Source organism: Pelodiscus sinensis, chromosome 2, assembly GCF_049634645.1.
Source record: "Pelodiscus sinensis isolate JC-2024 chromosome 2, ASM4963464v1, whole genome shotgun sequence".
Lineage (NCBI taxonomy): Eukaryota > Metazoa > Chordata > Testudines > Trionychidae > Pelodiscus > Pelodiscus sinensis.
The window spans coordinates 234252373-234273435 of record NC_134712.1 but is presented as its reverse complement, the minus strand read 5'-3'; positions in this window follow the sequence as shown (position 1 = coordinate 234273435).

Genomic DNA, 21063 nt, shown 5'->3' with positions numbered 1-21063 from the left:
GCTTCATTTGCCTTTGCCTATGTGTCTAATCTACATGCCTCTGACGACAGAGGCATGTAGTCTAGACACAGCCTAAGAGGATATCTGGATCCATACTGTAAGACTGTCCCACATAACAAGGAACAATTGAGGTGCCTTTGTTGTCCTTTTGTTCCACTCTTCGTTTCTGTGGGGGAAATAATCAATGCAGTATCACTGTCTTCTTTGTAAAAGAAGAAAACTGAAAAAAACACAAAAACCGGTAATAGCAGTTGAAAACAGCAATTCCAGTCCCAGATAGCATTGGGAAGATGCCAGCGTTTGTTGCTCAATTTTATTCTACTATTTCTACAACAAATTACAATGGATCAGTATTTGATTTTGGAGAAGTGATGTAACATCAGCCCTAATGAAACTTGAGTGCTTGTGTTCAAATCTGGAAGGCAGGTGCTAGATTATTTTGGAATATTAGGTAAGTCTGGAAAAGAAAAGCCCATTTCTGCTTCCATGACTGTGGAAATTGAGTCAAATCCTCCTGTGTACCTGGTATTATACTTAAAGCCCCCTCTAGTGGAGCCTTCCCTCCCTCCTTTATCATATTAACATCTGCTGGTTGGGTCCACTTACCTCCTTTGCTAGACTTCAGACAGAGGTGAATTGTCCACTCAGTCCATACAATTCCTTTTTTGGGGACAGCGAACCTTTACACACATGTTTCTCACTCACAGACCCACCCCTTCTAGCAGCTGGCTTTCCATTCAAGGGTCTCACAGCCTCCCTTCCTCCTTCTCCTACCCTTTCTTGTTGCTAGCAGCCAAGCAAATGTTGGAAATGTAGTCCTGCTTCAGAGTCAGCTCTGTAGGGAGCTAGCCAAGAAACTACAGCTCCCAGGGTACCTGAGGCTCTCTTATCTCTCATCCCATCAAGTGCTGCTTGGGCCCACTGCATAGTACACTGGGGAGGAAGACAGAAATATGGGACCCTTCTGAGGTTGGGTCTAGTGCCATGGAACAATTGGCCTAATGGCAAATCCACTACTGGGCAGAAAGTTGCTCACCAATGCCTTAGAAAGTGTACTTCTTCTGTTAGACTAAATAAGACACTTTTTAGTGGAATTATTTTAGTGCAGCAAGTACAAAAATATATGCTACTTTGTGCCACGAACAGAACCAATAATTGTTGTAGATGCCAGCCCATTGATGATAGGAGCAATTTTTAAGACAGAAAAGTAGTGGAGAGGAGAACATTAGTTAATATTCCAGTCAGTTTAATTGAGATGGAGCAGAAATGTTTTCACACAGCTAAAGCAGCACTTGCTGTGGAGGCAGTGAACACTTTTATGTTTACCTTTATGAAGCTCATTTCCAAACAGTTACAGATCACAAAGCTTTGATTACACTGCTTGGAAACCCAAAGCTAACGTAGCCGGCAAGAATACAAAGATGGGACTAACAAGACTGTGATTCTGAGATAATACACAAGCATGGCAAAGGCACTAGCCTTGCATATTTTTTTTTCTAGACAATTGCTGCAGAGTGCAAGTGAAACTGAACATTGCGAAGAAATATGCTATATTCTGCTCCAGCAATGCTGAAACAAAGGGACATGTAAGGGACTTGTCTAAAGCCCTTTGAAATCAGTGGGAGTTTTTCCTTGGACTTCGATAGCCGAGGGATCAAACACTTAAAGAGACAACTGAAGCAAAGCAGATAACAAGTGCTATAACTGAGGGTACACAATCTGGACTGTAATGTGCTGTTGAAAAGTCAGCTCACAGCTAATGTATCCCCTCATGGCTGGGTGTGACATAGCAACTCTTTCCTCTTGTGCCTTGGACCAATCATTGCTCTAACACTGCATCGGTCTACCTCTTATCGTAATTTGGCCCTCCAGCCAGGTCATGTTTAATTTCACCCCTTCCAGGATAAACAGAGAACCCATATACACTGACATCATTCAAAGTCACTCTTCTTCAGATACTTCACCCTTTCCTGAGCTCTGTGAAGAGTGTCATGCCCATGGCAGTCTCCCCAAAGATCCAGCCTCAAGCCAACCTCAGTAATCCTGTGCCATTTGGGGGATCCTCCAGACCAGTAAAGAGTCTTGTCACTGCCTCTAGTTGTAAGATTTCAATCTGGTGACATGAAAAGTTAGAATTTTGTACAGGGGTGGATAATATTTTTTGAAGGGGGACTACTTCACAGATTTCTGAAGTGGTTGCAGGCTACGAGCAGAAGGGGTGGGGGCAGGAGGCTTCCCATGCTCCCCCACCCATTGACCCTTATTGGTCTAGGGGGACAAGGGAAGCATGTGAAGTCTTTGTTTCCGCCCACCCCCATTCCCTAGCACCTAGAGAGAACCACCAGCTGTTCTGGTGCTGCATGCCCTTGGTGGGAGGAGGAGACTCTGCATGCTCCCCCATGCCCAGGTATTGATTGGCCTAGGGACAGGGGAGCAGCAGGGCAGCCACGGGCTGGATCAACCAACTTGGTGTGCAGATTCAGCCCACAGAGGCTGTCCTGCCCACCCCTGGTTTTGTATATGGCATATGACTCTGTGCAGTCACTCAAAAGGATCCCATGTGTTCTGCATGTTGTGCTTTTCTACATGGGCTAATCATAGACTCACAGGGAACTTGGGAGGTCAGTTAGTCCAGTCCCCTGAACTCATGACAGGACTGAGTATTGTTCTAGATCAGTGTTTCTTAAACTGTGTTCCGCGAGGCAGTTGGAGGTGTGCCGTGGAGAACAACAGAATTCAAAATGGGGCAGGCGACCTTTTTTTTTCTCAATAACTTCCCCTGACCCGTTCACTCCCCTCCCCCCCATCTTTTTTTTTCTCTCTCTCTTTTCTCAACAAAAAATCCTTGGTGTTCCTCATTAAAAAAATATTGTTTGGTGTTCCTCAGTCTTAAAAAGTTTAAGAAACACTGTTCTAGATCACCCATGACAGGGTGTTTGTCTGACTTGCTCTTAAAAATCTCCAGTGACTGAGATTCCACAACTCCTCTAGGCAAGTTATTCCAGTGCGTAACACACCCTGACAGTTAAGAAGCTGAAATGTAAGCCCGTTGTTTCTTGTGCTACTCTCACTGATTAACAGGAACACTTTTTCTCCTTCCTCTTTGTAGCATCCTTTTATGTACTTGAAAACTGCTAGCATGCTCCCTCTGTGCCTTCTTTTCTCCAAACTAGTACCAGAACCAAATCACCTATATCAAATGCTCGATAACATGCCTTTTTTAAAATACCAACCTGTATAAAAAGCAGGGTGTTTTTCAAGGTTATGCTGAACTACTGCTTGGCTGTGATATTTTGGGACCACCTAGGCAAGTGAGTGGTCCTGTCACCACCACTGCCTAGACAAGGAAGTACACTACAAATGCTGTGGAGGAGCGTTGGGTGCAGGAGGATGTACAGGCTCAGAACTGGGAATTGAGGTGCAGGAGGGGGTACATGCTCTGGGCTGGAGTGTAGGCTTTGGGGTGAGTCTAGGGATGAAGGTTTTGGGGTACAGGAGAGTGCTCAAGGCTGAGGGGGCTCAAGGTGGGGCTGGGGGTTGTGGCTTGGGCTTACTGGGTAGCTCACAGAGGTTAAAGAGATGGTGGACATGAAGAGGAAAGTATTTGGCACCCCTTGAAGAAGGGTAACAGCAGTTTTGCCCTGCCTGACTAGTGGAAGCTCTGACTCTGACACACAGAATTCCTGTTTCCCCTCCTCCTAGGTGATATGACTCCACAGCACTTCTCAGACCTGAGGCTGTGTCTTAATGACACAATTGTATCAGTAGGGAGACTAAGCCAGGAAATCCAGCAGTTATAAAAGATGGATTGTTCTAAATCCAGCAAAAAAATCTATTTTTCCATTCTTAACTTAAAACAAGGGCTAGGTTTGGTACATTAGCGGGAATAAATCAAGGACACATCCAGTGGGATCAATCTTCAATGTAAGAAAAATATCAATGATAAGAATCTGCTTATGGAGAGACATTTGTCCAAAGCATGCAATTTCTCAGTACAAAGAAGAGACCTGGTCTACGGCGATAAATAAATATGTGAATAAATTATTTGCCGATTGATGAGAAAACAACTTGAATAAATTATTTGATGACTATTGATTGACCAGGCCAATAAATGGTCAAATAGTAGACAAGATGTACTGTATTCACAAATTTGATTGAAAACAGATGGGGAAAAAGTAAAATAATCTATTTGGTGGTATTTATTGAACTCCTTCCAATAGATTGAGCCTTACAATTGTCTACTGATATACCAATGAAAAGCAGTATATAAAGAGATAATAATACTATCATCTTGATCTATCTACAGATATTTACATATTTATATATAGTGATATCTCTTGTGCCATACACACACACACTCACACATTTATTTTGGGAGTTACATATTTAAAGAAAGAAAACCAAGTTTAGAAGATTTAAAATCTTTTTCTTCTGTCTCTAGCTGGAACAGAAAACTTTGAGTTGGAAATCTACCCAAATAAATCTGCATGGGAATTTTGACACTGTTGCTATGTGATGTTTTTATATCAATATATATTTTGCTAAATTCTTCAGACACATAGATTATGGTAAGTATTATTGCTGACCCCTTATTCAATACAGTTTTATTACTTATAAGGAGTTCTGAACTTTTCACTATACTTTAGTTATATTTATTGCTACACTTAATTTTTTGCTGGTCAAAACACTAGACAAAACATAGAGTGTCATAAAAGTGAACAAATTACTTTATTGTTTGTTTTTCTCTTTGGGAATGACAAGATTCCACAATATTTAATAGCAAACACCTATCATTTGCTTACACCAACAATCCATGTGAAGTTAAATGGTACTCAGCATGAGTTAAAGGTGGCTAAGCACTGACCTATCTGCCATTATATCCATGCATGTCATGTGATTGACTCAAAAAATTATGAAATCTACTCATGAGAGGTACAACATTAATTGGCATTCATGAAATAGTGAAAAATAGCATTGCATTATTTATGTACAGAAATCAGTCTCTTCAACACAATGTGTATCAAAAGTACTTCATCTGAAATAAAATTAGTTTAAATGTACTCCTCAATCTCTACTCCCTACATTTTTTTGCACAGTCTAATAGACTTCTTTTAAAAGGACACTGAGTAATTGTCCAAGCTTAAGATGCATAGTAAAACCAGACTTCTTGAAAACCAAATATTGGGTGAAACCCTGATTTTCTTCAGGTCAATGGGAGTTTTACTATTGAATGTACTGGCCCAGTTATTTATCCATAGCATACAAATTGGCCATAAGAACCTGTCTTCACCATAATGTACTTTATCTTTCCATATGATTAATCAGTCTGATGTCCAACTAGCTTCCTGTCTGAATGCTTTACTTTCTCCCCTTTCTTAAAGTGTAGAATTATTTTTTTCTGTTGTAAGTATTTATTTTAATAAAATACCCTGCTATATCTATTTCTGTTACTTTAGTAACTCCATACATCACACTTCAGTGTTGCAACTAGAGTAAATTATGGTAAAATTAGAGATGTCAATATTACTCTTTTCTAATCATAGACACAAAAAGAAAAGTAAAATGTTTTCAAAAAACTACATTTTATTTTAGGGACTTATTTGGACACCTACACTACAAACAACATTTCCCATTTTGCTTGTACACATATTTGCCTACTAGATAGTTAATTCTGTTTTGCACCACAGGTATGTTCTTAATTTCAAAGGTCAGCTTCTTTGGATTATAATGGAAAGTGGCACCATGTGGCTAATTGCATTCAAGCAGATGATTGAATCAGTATGGTTAGAAGAGGATCTTCCTGGTGCTTTCATGCACATTTCACTCTTTGTAAGAGCAATATCAACTAAGCTCAGGATTTGTGTCACATCGTTAAGAAGTTGATTAAGTAGGACAAAAAGATCCTGCTGAGACAGCAGTCTCCCACAATTTGTGAATCATTGTCTGCACATTGCATGACACCTGATATCAAATATCCCTTAGGATTTGCCCAGGCACCTTGCAGAGAAGTTTAGATTTCATGGGTTACTGTTAGCTTCATTTATTGTAATGATTAATCATAATCATGTCTTTTACGTGATAAGCCCTTTCATTTATCAAAGTTGGAGGACTATTAAAAATCGGATGTATTTATCACTATTATGCTCCTGTGACCTTTTGCCCTCCACTCAATTGAGAACAATGAAACCAGACTAGTAAATTGCACTCTTTTCATAGTCAATTTCACTTTCAGGATCTCATGTACCAGCACAATGCTTCAATGTCCAGGTTGCAGACACTACAAAAGAACTCTTACCACCAATTTGCTCTGGTTGCTTAGCTTCACTTCAGTACATAAAGCCAGTTTAACCCACCAGTTAGGCAAAGCAAAGCAGCAGCAGGACAGTTACTCAATCTGTCCCACTGTGTCTATTGGATTGTTGCAGTGTTGGAATACCTTTGACAAAGGGATCTAGGTGGAGCTACTTGTTTCAAAATAGCTATTTTGTAAGTGGTGTTATTCCTCATAGAATGAGGTTAATAGATTTTGGAATTAACCGTCCATTATTTCAAAATTATTTTGAAATAATGGAATGGCTGTGTAGACACTTGCATTGTTATTTTGAAATAATGTAGACACACCTTTAGGGAATAATTATCGCTGGTTCATAATCAAGCTGGAAGACCATATCAAGTGGAGTCCTGTAGGGATCAGTTCTGGATTCAGTTCTGTTCAGTATGTTCATTAATGATTTAGATAATGGCATAAAGCCTACATTAATAACATTTGCATACAAAACACACAATAAAATGAGCTGGATAAACTGTAGAGCTGAACTGATATAAATAAGATGAAATTCAATAAGGACCAATGCAAAATACTCTTAGGAAGCAAAAATCAATCAGTTGTGCACAAAATAGCAAATGACTGCCTAGGAAAAACTATTATGGAAAGGGACCTGCGGGTATTAGTGGAGCACAAGCTAAATATGAGATAACAATGTAAACCTGTTGCAAAAAAATCCAAACATCATTCTCGGATTAAAGTGACTGGGACTTTTCAGTTTAGAAAAGAGGAGACTGAGGGGGCATATGATAGAGGTATATAAAAATCATGAGTGGTGTGGAGAGGGCGGATAAAGAAAAGTTATTATTGGTTCCCATAATAGAAGAACTAGGGGACACCAAATGAAACTAATGGGTAACAGGTTTAAAACTAATAAAAGAAAGTTCTTCTTCACACAGCGTGTAGTCAACCTTTGGAACTCCTTGCCAGAGGAGGCTGAGAAGGGTAGGACTATAACAGAGTTTAAAGAGAAGCTAAATAATTTCATGGAGGTTAGGTCCATAAAAGGCTATTAGCCAGGGGATAGAAATGGTGTCCCTGGCCTCTGTTTGTCAGAGGCTGGAGAAGGATGGCAGGAGACAAATCGCTTGATCATTATCTTCGGTCCACCCTTTCTGGGGCACCTGGTACTGGCCACTGTCGGCAGACAGGCTACTGGGCTAGATGGACCTTTGGTCTGACCCAGTATGGCCGTTCTTATGTTTGGATGTATTAGCAGGAGTCTTGTAAGCAAGACACAAAAAGTAGTTGTTCTGCTTTACTCCATGTTGATTAGGACTATTATGTAGAATTATGGGTGCCACATTTCAGAAAAGATGTGGACAAACTGGAGAAAGTCCAGAGAAGAACATCAAAAACAATTAAAGGTCTAGGAAAACATGACCTACATGGAAAGATTGACAAAATGTATTGGTTAATATGGATAAGAGAGGAGGTACAATAACAGTTTTCAATTACACAAAAGGTTGTTAGAAAGAGGAAGGTGAAAATGTTCTCTTTAATCTTTGATGCTGTGAGAAGAAGCAATGGGCTTAATTTGAGCAAGAACCATTAAGAAAAACTCCCTATCAGAGTGGTTAAGCACTGGAATAAATAGCCTACAGAAATAATGGAATCTCCATCACAGTGGAGAGGGAAGGGGGGTGAAAAGTAGATTAGACAAACAATTGACAAGAATGGTCTAGTTCAGTGATTCCCAACCTTTCCCATGGAGGAACCCCTAAAATAATTTTTCATATCCCAAGGAAGCCCTACCTATGAAAATGTTTGCTTGGTCAGAAAAAGTTGACAGTGGAGAATGCAATTCAATTACTGCTAAATTATTGTCAAGAAAATGTATTTGTAAGGAGCTGTTATATATAAATGTCAGCTTACATTGTAAGAAAAAATTATTTATTTATTTATTCCATGATTTCTCGTGGAACCCCTAATGAATGTCTGCGGAACCCCAGGGTTCCACAGAACCCTGGTTGAGAAACACTGGTCTAGTTATTACGTAGTCCTCCCTTGCGTGCAGAGAGTAGACTAAATGGCTTATTGCGATCCCTTCATCCTGGTCTACACTAAGGAGTTATTCCAAAATAACCCACTTTATTTCAAAACAATAAGCGGTGTCTCCACACTAACAAGCCCATTATTTTGAAATAAAGGGCAGGTTATTTCGAAATCTGTACTCCTGCTTTCCTTGGGGAATAAGCTTATTTTTAAATACTTACTTCAGGAGTTATTATTTCAAATTTAGTTATTTCAAAATAATTTCCTAGTGTAGACATGCCTTTCCAGTACTACAATTATATGATTTATGATTTCTGGTGAGCTTCTTTCTAGTCTATTCCCATAATCCTAAATTTTTAGTAAAATTTCAATGGCCCTTTTAAGATCAAGAATAGAGGTGCTATAAGCAAGTATAATCCAATAGGATATTTTTAGTTTGAACCAAGTAGTTGATCCGAGTTTTATTAAAAGAAGTACATTATGATTCCAAAGTAACAGCTTCAGAGGGGTAGCCGTGTTAGTCTGTCACTGGAAAAACTTGAAAAACAATGAATAGTTTAGCAACACCTTAGAGACTAACAAATCATGTTGTAGATGGTATCATGAGCATTTGTGGGCACAACGCACTTCTTCAAATGAATGGAGTTTAAGGGGTGCAGGCAGGGGCCGCCCGTGAGCTTAGGCGAACTAGAGCGCCACTGGACCAGGAGCCCAATGATGACATCGCGGCCATTGATGGCGGTACAGGCCACAGCCGGCCTTGGGATGCTCCTGGGTGCAGCTTCCAAATCAATAGCAGAGAAAGAGAGGGGATGGGGAGAGAAAGGAAAGGAGAAAAATGGGAAAAGAATAGAAAATTAGAGTGTTCATGCTAAATGAAGCTAATAGAGTGGCTTCTAAGTACTCTTAAGTACCTAGTGTTTGGCTTTTTATGTCATTAGGATGTGGAATGTAGCAGGTAATCTGGTTAAGGTCTTTGCTTAAACCTCTATTGTAGGTATCAAACTTGTAAATTAAATTAAGTTCTGCAGATTCCCTTTCAAGATGGTTTTTGAAATTGGCTTGTAATAATACGGAAACTTTGAGATCCATTAATGAGTACTTAGGCAAGTTAAAATGTTCTCCAACAGGTTCCTGTGTGTTACCTTTTTGAATATTAAGTAACAGAGACGTTTCCGTGTTAATCTGATCTTGGTAAAAGAAAAAAAGCAGTCATGTAGAACTTTAAAGACTAACAAGATGGTTTAGTAGGTGATGAGCTTTCGTGGGGCAGACCGACTTTTTCAGATAATCTGCCCAGATAATCTGAAGAAGTGGGTCTGCCCCACAAAAGCCCATCACCTAATAAACTACAGTATCTTGTTAGTCTTTGAAGTGCTACATTACTGCTCTTTTTGAATATCTGATTTGTGTCCATTAATCCTTCGCCATAGAGACTGTCCAGTTTGACCAATATACATGGCAGAGGGGCATTGCTGGCACTTGATGGCATAGATTGCATTGGTGAATGTGCAGTTATAAGAGCCTCTGATGTGGTGTTTTTGTGGTTAGGTCCTGTGATGATGATGCTTGTATAGGTGTGTGGACAGAGTTGGCACCTTAGTTGATTGCAGGGATGGGTTTCTGGGTGAGTATAATGGAGGTGTGCTGCATGGTTTCTGGAAAGAATTTGTTTGAGGTTAGGGGGTTATCTGTAGGCGAGGACTGGCCTGTCTCCCAAAGCCTGTGAAAGTGAGGGGTCATTTTCCAGGATCAGTTGTAGATGGTTGATAATGTCTTTAAGGTTAGTATTAAGTAACACACAGGTAATAAAATGTTTTGCACATATCTATCAAGATTCACATGTGATTTTTTTTCCTTCTTACAAAAGGTTTTTTTTTTTAAATAACCAAGACTATTGTTATTGAAGTCTTCATTAATGTGCTTAATTATTATGTGTATATTTAAACATCTCCTTTTCAGCTCAAATTGGAAAAAAGTAGTGTGGGTGTTGAAGTAGCTCCTTAGATAAAGTAGTATTCATATCGTATATTTCTACCTGCTGTGGATGTGATGAGATTAGTGGGGCCAGTTGGTGGAACCTGCCTGTGTATTAAAAGACATTAAGAGACCTGACCTTTTTTTCTGCAATACTGATGATCCAAGTGTCCCTGATTGCCATAGAGAGAATTTTGTGGCTGCAGAGAGATTGCCATAGAGACTTCAGTTTTACTATCATTTTTTAATAATGGTTATAAAGTAGAAGTACAGGTTGAGCAGTCCTGAACAAGGGAGTTTGACAGACGGGGGAAGGTCAAGCCTTTGGGTTCTCCCGGGCTCCCTTCCTGCCCACCGCCCCAGTCACCATGCTGTCCCGCCCCTCCTGCCTGACTCCATTGCTCCCGGCTGGCTTGCAGGGCTCTTCTCCAGGTTTTCTAGCCCCAGAGGCTGCCAGCCCCACTTGTGGGGCTTTGCTCTCAGCCACCTGGTCCTATGCTGGGCAGCAGCTGTTCCCTGGGCTCTGCTTCATCCAAACTCTCTTGGATGGCCATTTTCTGGGCCAGGTCAAGGTGCTCCTGATTCGTACTGATTCTCATTGAGAAAGTAGGGCAATCAGCTAGTTATCTAAGGTGTCTGTACATGAACACAAGAAGCCTGAGAAACAAGCAGAAAAAATTGGAAGTCCTGGTACAGTCAATGATTTAACTGTACAATTATTTGATTGGAGTAACAAAGACTTGGTGGGATGATTCAAATGATTGGAGCACTGTCATAGAAGGATATAAACAGTTTGGGAAGGATGGGTGGGGGAGAAAAGGTGGAGGAGTTGCACAGGATGTAAGAGAGCACCATGGGTGAAGGTAGGGCTTGGGGAGGCAAGCCCCCAACCCCACCTGCAGAAGAATCCTATGCACAGTTATGGGGTGGGAGCTGACCCAGTTCTCCAGAAAAGGACCTGGGGATTACAGTGGATGAGAAGATATATATGAATCAACAGTGTGCCCTATGGACAAGAAGGCTAATGGTATATTAGGGTGCATTACTAGAAGCATTACCAGCATATCTAGAGAAGTGATTATTCCCCTTTATTCAGTACTGGTGAGGCCACATCTGGAGTATTGCATCCAATTCTGGGGCCCCATTACAGAAAGGATGTGGACGCACTCGAGACAGTCCAGTGGAGGGTAACACAAATTATTATGGGGATGGAACATATGACTTATGAGGAGATGCTGAGGGATTTGGGCTTATTCGGTCTACATAAGAGAAAAGTGAGGGGGAACTTGATAGCAGCCTTCAACTCCCTGAAAGGGGATCATAGAATCATAGAATAATAGGACTGGAAGGGACCTCGAGAGGTCATCGAGTCCAGCCCCCCACCCTCAAGGAAGGACCAAGCTCTGTCTACACCATCCCTGACAGATGTCTATCTAACCTGTTCTTAAATATCTCCAGAGAGGGAGATTCCACCACCTCCCTTGGCAATTTATTCCAATATTTGACCACCCTGACAGTTAGGAATTTTTTCCTAATGTCCAATCTAAACCTCCCCTGCTGCACTTTAAGCCCATTACTCCTTGTCCTGTCCTCAGAAACCAAGAGGAACAAATTTTCTCCTTCCTCCTTGTGACACCCTTTTAGATATTTGAAAACCGCTATCATGTCCCCCCTTAATCTTCTTTTTTCCAAACTAAACAAGCCCAGTTCATGAAGCCTGGCTTCATAGGTCATGTTCTCTAAACCTTAAATCATTCTTGTCGCTCTTCTCTGTACCCTTTCCAATTTCTCCACATCTTTCTTGAAATGTGGCGCCCAGAACCGGACACAGTACTCCAGCTGAGGCCTAACTAGTGCAGAGTAGAGCGGCAGAATGACTTCACGAGTTTTGCTTACAACACACCTGTTAATACAACCTAAAATCATATTTGCTTTTTTTGCAACAGCATCACACTGTTGACTCATATTCAACTTGTGGTCCACTCTGACCCCTAGATCCCTTTCCGCCATGCTGCTTCCTAGACAGTCACTTCCCATCTTGTATGTATGGAACTGATTGTTCCTTCCTAAGTGGAGCACTTTGCATTTCTCTTTATTAAACCTCATCCTGTTTAACTCTGACCATTTCTCTAACTTGCTAAGGTCATTTTGAATTATGTCCCTATCCTCCAAAGAAGTCGCAACCCCACCCAATTTGGGATTATCTGCAAACTTAATAAGCGTACTCTCTATCCCAATATCTACATCATTGATGAAGATATTGAACAGTACGGGTCCCAAAACAGACCCTTGAGGAACTCCACTTGTTATCCCTTTCCAGCAGGATTTAGAACCGTTAACAACAACTCTCTGACTACGGTTATCCAGCCAATTATGCACCCACCTTATCGTGGCCCTATCTAAGTTATATTTGCCTAGTTTATCAATAAGAATATCATGCGAGACCGTATCAAATGCCTTACTAAAGTCTAGGTATATGACATCCACCGCTTCTCCCTTATCCACAAGGCTCGTTATCTTATCAAAGAAAGCTATCAGATTAGTTTGGCATGACTTGTTCTTCACAAACCCATGCTGGCTATTCCCTATCACTTTATTACCTTCCAAGTGTTTGCATATGATTTCCTTAATTACCTGCTCCATTATCTTCCCTGGGACAGACGTTAAACTGACCGGTCTGTAGTTTCCTGGGTTGTTGTTCTTCCCCTTTTTATAGATGGGCACAATATTTGCCCTTTTCTAGTCTTCTGGAATCTCCCCTGTCTGCCATGATTTTTCAAAGATCATAGCTAAAGGCTCAGATACCTCCTCTATCAGCTCCTTGAGTATCCTGGGATGCATTTCATCAGGACCTGGTGACTTGCTGACATCTAACTTTCCTAAGTGATTTTTAACTTGTTCTTTGTGTATCCTATCTTCTAAACTTACCTTCTCTCTGCTTGTATTCACTATGTTAGGCACACCTCCAGACTTCTCGGTGAAGACCGAAACAAAGAAGTCATTGAGCATCTCTGCCATTTCCAAGTTTCCTGTTACTGCTTCTCCCTCCTCACTAAGCAGTGGGCCTACCCTGTCCTTGGTCTTCCTCTTGCTTTTAATATATTTATAAAAGGTCTTCTTGTTTCCCTTTATGCCTGTAGCTAGTTTGATCTCATTTTGTGCCTTTGCCTTTCTAATCTTGCCCCTGCATTCCCGTGTTGCTTGCCTATACTCATCCTTTGTTATTTGTCCTAGTTTCCATTTTTTATATGACTCCTTTTTTATTTTGAGATCATGCAAGATCTCCTTGTTAAGCCAAGCTGGTCTTTTGCCATATTTTCTATCTTTCCTACACAGCGGAATTGTTTGCTTTTGGGCCCTTAACAACGTCCCTTTGAAATACTTCGAACTCTCCTCAGTTGTTTTTCCCTTCAGTCTTGCTTCCCATGGGACCTTACCTACAAGTTCTCTGAGCTTATCAAAATCTGCCTTCCTGAAATCCATTACCTCAATTGTGCTGGTCTCCCTTCTACCTTTCCTTAAGATCATGAACTCTATTATTTCATGATCACTGTCCCCTATACTGTCTTCCACTTTCAAGTTCTCAACTAGTTCCTCCCTATTTGTTAAAACCAAATCCAGAACAGCTTCTCCTCTGGTAGCTTTTTCAACCTTCTGAAACAGAAAGTTGTCTCCAATGCAGTCCAGAAACTTATTGGATAGCCTGTGCCTCGCTGTGTTAGTTTCCCAACATATGTCTGGATAGTTGAAGTCCCCCATCACCACCAAATCTTGGGCTTTGGATAGTTTTGTTAATTGTTTAAAAAAGGCCTCATCCACCTCATCCACCTCTTCCACCTGGCTAGGTGGCCTGTAGTAGACTCCTAGCATGATATCACCCTCGTTTTTTACCCCTTTTAGCTTAACCCAGAGACTCTCTACACAGCTATCTCCTACGTTCATTTCCACTTCAGTCCAAGTGTGTACATTTTTAATATACAAGGCAACCCCTCCTCCCTTTTCTCCCTGTCTGTCCTTCCTGAGCAAGCCGTACCCTTCCATACCAACATTCCAATCATGCGTCCCATCCCACCAGGTTTCTGTAATACCAATGATATCATAGTTGTATTTATTGGTTAGCAATTCCAGTTCTTCCTGCTTATTACCCATACTTCTTGCATTTGTATATAGGCATCTAAGATACTGATTTAATCTTGCCTCCCTGTTGTGCCCTGACCCTCCTTTCTCCTTGCCATTATAGGCCATAGTCCCCCCCATTTCAAACCTATCTCCCAGTCCCGCACATTCAGCACTTACCTGTGGGCTTTGCTCACCTGCCAAGGGATATCCAAGGAGAGTGTAGAGAGGCTGTTCTCAGTGGTGTCAGATGACAGATCGGGGGCCAATGGTCTCAAGTTGCAGTGAGGGAGGTCTAGTTTGGATATTAGGAAAAACTATTTCACTAGGAGGGTAGTGAAGCACTGGAAGAGGCTATCTTGGGAGGTGGTGGAAATTCCATACTTAGAGGTTTTTTAAATCCTGATTTGACAACGTCCTTGCTGGGATGATTTAGTTAGGACTGGTCCTGCTTTTAGCAGGAGGGTTGGGCTTGATGGCCTACTCAGGTCTGTTCCAGTCCTATGATTCTATTATTCCTCCTTTCCATGAATGCAGATGGGACTGCTCCTGCAAGAATGTGCTCACCCCATACATGCAAGTAAGTTTACTACAGTGTGAATCTCTGTATTTGGTTGTGTGCATGAGCTTCTGTGGAGTTCCATAGGACTTCTGTACAGGTATGTAAGAAAGCCAGAGTTAAAGTAAAAAGGTTGGACAGGTAAGGAAGACACAACTCCTGCTCTGCTTTGAAGAACAGGGTGAGAACACCCTCCAGAGCTGGGAGGTAGTTCTTCCTTACAGCTCCTCCTCCTCAAAGCGAGTGCTTTGAAAGCTCACCCTTCTGGGTACGTCTACACTACAGCGCTAGTTCGAACTAACTTAGTTCGAATTAGTTAATTCGAACTAAGCTAGTTCGAACTAACGCATCTAGAACTAAAAACTAGTTCGAACTAGCGTTTTGCTAGTTCGAACTAGTAAGTCCACATTGAGTGGACTCTGAACAGGGCTTAAGGATGGCCGGAAGCAGTGCCGGCAGGGCATAAAAGGAGGACTTAGAGCATGGAGATACTGTCTCAGGCTAGCCGAGGGCTGCGCTTAAAGAGTCCCGACCCCCACCCCGGACACACAGTTCTAAGGGGTGCCCCGCTTGCAAAGAAGTTCTGGCTTGGAGTGCCCTGAGTGCCCACACTGGGCACATCACACCACTCGGCCATCAGCCCGGCTGCACTTGCCGCAGGCTGCCATCTGGGGAGAGGGAGTAATTGGGGGGCTGCAGGAGAGCTTCCACCCCCAGAAGCCCGCAGAGCCAGCCCAGTCCTCCCCATCGGGGGCTCGTACCCCATTCCTCCCTCACCTCCTTCCACTCGCCCTTCCCTAGCCCCCCTTCTTCTTGATGTACAAAATAAAGATAACGTTTCTTCCAACATTGACTCTGTCTTTATTGAAAAAAACTGGGGGAGACTGGGAAAAGGAGGTGGGAGAGGGGAAGAGAAAGGCTGGGAGAGGGGAGGGCAACTAACATGATCAGGGGTTGGGAACAGGTCCCAGATGAAGAGAGGCTACAGAGACTGGGACTGTTCAGCTTAGAAAAGAGGAGACGGAGGGGGGACAGGATAGAGGTCTGTAAAAGCAGGGGTTGGGTGGAGAGGGTGCATTCAGAAAAGTTCTTCCTGAGATCCCATAAAGAAGGACTAGAGGACACCAAAGGAAAGGAATGGGTAGCAGGCTTGAAACTAGTAAGAGAAAGTTGTTGTTGTTGACAAAGCAAATAGTTAACCTGTGGAACTCCTTGCTGCAGGAGGCTGTGAAGGCTACAACTAGAACAGAGTTTAAAGGGAAGTGAGATCAAGTCATGGAGGTTGGGTCCATGGAGTCCTATTAGCCAGAGGGTAGGAGTGGTGTCCCTGCCCAAAGTTTGTGGAAGGCTGGAGAGGGATGGCACGAGACAAATGGCTTGGTCACTGTCTTCGGTCCATCCCCTCCAGGGTCCCTAGGGTTGGCCGCTGTGGGCAGACAGGCTACTGGGCTAGATGGACCTTTGGTCTGACCCAGGACGGCCATTGTAAGCTCAGGGCTCAGTGTCGGGGGTCTCAGTGGACCCCCTTGATTTTCATGCACACCTGGTCCTGGGTGGCCAGGCTGGCAGCTCTCCTGCCCTAGACGGCCACTTTCCTGTGCCTAGTGCGGAGATCGTGGACAAGGTCCACGATGTCCGCACTAGCCCAGGAAGGTGCCCGCCTCTTGCGGTCCAGGGCAAGCTCCCGGGAGCCGCCAGCCTGGTCCCGGCAAGAGGGGGTGGGCTGGGGGGCATCGGGTGGGTGGCTCTGTGCCGTGCCAGGTGCAGGGTCTGCTAGCTGGGTGCTGGCAGGCTTGCACCTGGCACGGGCACCGTAGCCAGCCCGTGCCCCTTTAAGGGGTCCGGGGCCGGGAGGGGGGCATAGAGTTTCCCTGGTGTTGGCCAGAGTGGCCACCAGGGAAACCTGGGGAGGGCTAGCCTCCCACTAGTTCGAACTAAAGGGCTACACAGCCCTTAGTTCGAACTAGCTAGTTCGAACTAGGCGTTAGTCCTCGTAAAATGAGGTTTACCTAGTTCGAACTAAGCGCTCCGCTAGTTCGATTCAAATTCGAACTAGCGGAGCGCTAGTGTAGCGCATAGGAAAGTTAGTTCGAACTAACGTCCGTTAGTTCGAACTAACTTTCTAGTGTAGACATACCCTCTGTCTCTATCTATTTTTATCATTGTTGGAAAGAATTATTTTGCCTTCAGAGCTTAATACTACCACTACTACTACTTTCCTTAGATAATAAGATGTGAAAAGAGTAATAAATTACTGTTAAGAGTAAGGGAGTCCTTGCAAGCTGTCTGAGAGCTGAGACTCTTTTTGGCAAACAGTTTTCATTAAGAATGTCTGAAGCAGGGCTGCACGGAAAGGAAGCCGCAGGGCTTACCTAATTTGTCTCCATACTTACAGACATTTTAAAATTAAAACTTAAATGAACCCAGCCGTATTATTTTCTTGTTCCTTGATACATGCATAGAAATTATGTGTTGTTTGAGATCACCAGCAGTAAAATCCATCATTTGATCAGCTTTGTCATTACCCTGCAGCTACAGGGAGAAATTGGATATCTGCCATATTTTAAATATAGTAGTAATTATACTTAGCACTACTCATCTCAGAAAAAAAATTATGCACATTAGCAAGTTAGCCCTCACAGCACAACTATGTGGTAGGTGACTATCATTTTTCCTGCTTCACAGGGAGATAAATGAAGGCATAGATAAGGTAAGAGCTGCATTTTCAAATTTGTCATTGTCTTGGGGTGTCTTGGGTTTTATGTGTCAAAACTATGACATCTCAAGCCTGATTCTGAGCACCCACAACTCTAGTTGAAGTCAATAGGTCAGGCAGAAGTCCAGCATTTCTGAGAATCAGTGTCAAGGTATTGGACATAGAGCATCTATAAATGGAGGCACTCAGAATTGATGGCCACATTTGAAAAGTGGGCTGAATGATTTGCCTAGGGTGACAGAGCCAACTGCAACATTCTGATCAACAAGGATTCCAAAGGACACAGCTACCCTCAAGACTGCTTCTTCTCCTGCACCTTGGCAAGAATACTATAGTTTGTGGGTTCCGTCATAGAACCCTCTTGTGACTGTCACTCAATCTGCTGAAATACCACTGAACCAACTTTCTTTCCCTTCCTGGCTGTCCCTTTTACTCTCTGTTGCTGAGCTAGGCTTCTGGCCTCCTCCAGCATCGACCCCGAGATAGTGTCACACCCAATTCAGAGTAATACAGTCAGTGAGATCAACTGAGCTCTGGGAAGGCTCAATCAAAGGGACTTGCCTCAGCACTCAGGTGCACGGTCTTAATGAGACCTGAACCCCAGATTAATCTGTTTTATTGTCTATAAAGCTTTATACAGAGCAAGCTCATATTGTCCACCCTCTTTATTACATACAAGAGATGCTTAGCTGCTTGCCCTCCCTCCAGGTAACAATTATTTACACTGGATTTATTAATAAACAAAAGTGATTTTATTAAGTATTAAAAGTTGGATTTAAGTGGTTATAAGTAATAGCGCACACAAAGTAAGGGTATGTCTACACTACAAATTTAATTCAAAATAACAGCAGTTATTTCTAAACAAAGGGTAGGAATAAATGGAAAATTTTCAGAATGGAGAGGGCTAACTAATGGTGTCCGCCAAGGGTCAGGCCCAGGACAAATCCCATTCAACTTATTCATAAATGATCTGGAGAAAGGGGTAAACAATGAGGTGCCAAAGTTTGCAGACAATACGAAACTGCTCAAGGTAGTTAAGACCAAAGCAGACTGTGAAGAACTTCAAAAAGATCTCACCAAACTAAGTGACTGGACAACAAAATGGCAAATGAAATTTAATGTGGATAAATGTAAAGTAATGCACATTGGAATAAATAACCTAAACTATTCATATAATATGATGGGGGCTAATTTAGGTACAAGTAACCAGGAAAGAGATCTTGGCGTCATCATAGATAATTCTCTGAAGATGTCCACGCAGTGTGCAGGGGCAGTAAAAAAAGCAAACAGGATGTTAGGAATCATTAAAAAAGGGATAGAGAATAAGATGGAGAATATCTTATTGCTCTTATATAAATCCATGGTATGCCCACATTTTGAATACTGCATACAGATGTGGTCTCCTCATCTCAAAAAAAGATATAGTGGCATTAGAAAAGGTTCAGAGAAGGGCAACTAAAATGATTAGAGGTTTGGAACGGGTCCCATATGAGGAGAGATTAAAGAGACTGGGACTTTTCAGCTTGGAAAATAGGGATATGTCTACACTACCCCGCTAGTTCGAACTAGCGGGGTAATGTAGGCATACCACACTTGCAAATGAAGCCCAGGATTTGAATTTCCCGGGCTTCATTTGCATAAGCAGGGAGCCGCCATTTTTAAAACCCCGCTGGTTCGAACCCCGTGCAGCGCAGCTACACGGGGCACGAACTAGGTAGTTCGAACTAGGCTTCCTAGTTCGAACTACCGTTACTCCTCGTGAAAGTAGTAACGGTAGTTACGAGGAGTAACGGTAGTTCAAACTAGGAAGCCTAGTTCGAACTACCTAGTTCGTGCCGCGTGTAGCCGCGCGGCATGGGGTTCGAACAAGCGGGGATTTAAAAATGGCGGCGCCCCGCTTATGCAAATGAAGCCCGGGAAATTCAAATCCCGGGCTTCATTTGCAATTGTGGTATGCCTACATTACCCCGCTAGTTTGAACTAGCGGGGTAGTGTAGACATACCCTTATTTACTTGTTCCCATAATATAAGAACTAGAGGCCACTAAATGAAACTAGTGGGCAGCAGGTTTAAAACAAATAAAAGGAAGTTCTTCTTCACGCAGTGCATAGTCAATCTGTGGAATTTCTTGCCCAAGGAGGTTGTGAAGGCAGGACTATAACAGGATTTAAAAGAGAACTAGGTAAATTCATGGAGGTTAAGTCCATAAATGGCTATTAGCCGGTATGGGTAAGGAATGGTGTCACTAGCCTGTTTGTCAAAGGATGGAGATGGATGGCAGGAGAGAGATTGCTTGATCATTGGCTGTTAGTTTCACTCCCTCTGGGACACCTGGCATTGGCCACTGTTGGCAGAGGGTGTGTGGGCTGGATGGCCTTTGGTCTGACCCAGTATGGCCATTCCTATGTTCTTACATATTCTTATGTTCTTATGTTATATAATTTGTGTGGGAGTAAGGGTGGAGTGTGAGGCACAGTGTGATGAGCCAGACTCAGCACTCATACTATCAAGGGTGCTGTCAATATCAGGGAGGAACCACTTTGACAGTGAGGGATGTTGACATTTCTGTGTGTTGGGGTTGCTTACCTGCCTTGTCCCACTGTTCATCCTGAGCGAGGCATTCCCATGAAGCCAAGGGATATTACAGGCTTCCACCATAGCCAAAACGATTGGCGTGGATTATGCCACACAAAATAAACTAATGGAAACCTCCATCACATTTATCTTTATTGATGTTTTGTTACTGGAATACCTCACAATGGTGTTAACATCCAGCTGTCAAAGTCACAGCTGCTTTGATGGGGAGAGCAGTGTGCTGGGAAAAAGCTATTACCTGATTGTGAAAATGAGTGTGTGGTTATAGAGAGAGGGTTGCTGGATAAACAATTGAATGCCACAGCACATCTTTGACCAGATCCTTCCTTGTCCTCTGAGGTTTTTTCCCTTAGTTTATGAAGTCTGTCTGCTGGTGAATGTGTCAGGTCAATAGCATGCCTGTACTGTTCCTGACTGTAACATTTGCTATCATGCATGCCTCTGAACAATTCCAGCCACTTTCCTTGTTACCCTAGGGTCTCTCCAGACATTCTGATCATGGTGAATTTTAAAGGAGGGTGGAGACTAAGGAGGGTTGGGCATGGGTCCCCAAGAAAGTACCACCCATGCTTGTGCAGCAGGTATATATGGAAACGCTTTGGCATAACCCTACATTTATCCACAGGCTGAGAGTACTCTAACTGACATATCCCTGCTGAAGGTCAACAGGTAAACCCAGGCTCTCCTTCTGGATGTGAGTGAGGGATGCCTCGCTCCTTATGCAGCCAAACTCTGTGCCATCTTGGTTCTGGCAGCACAGTATGAGGGATGGTTTGGGAG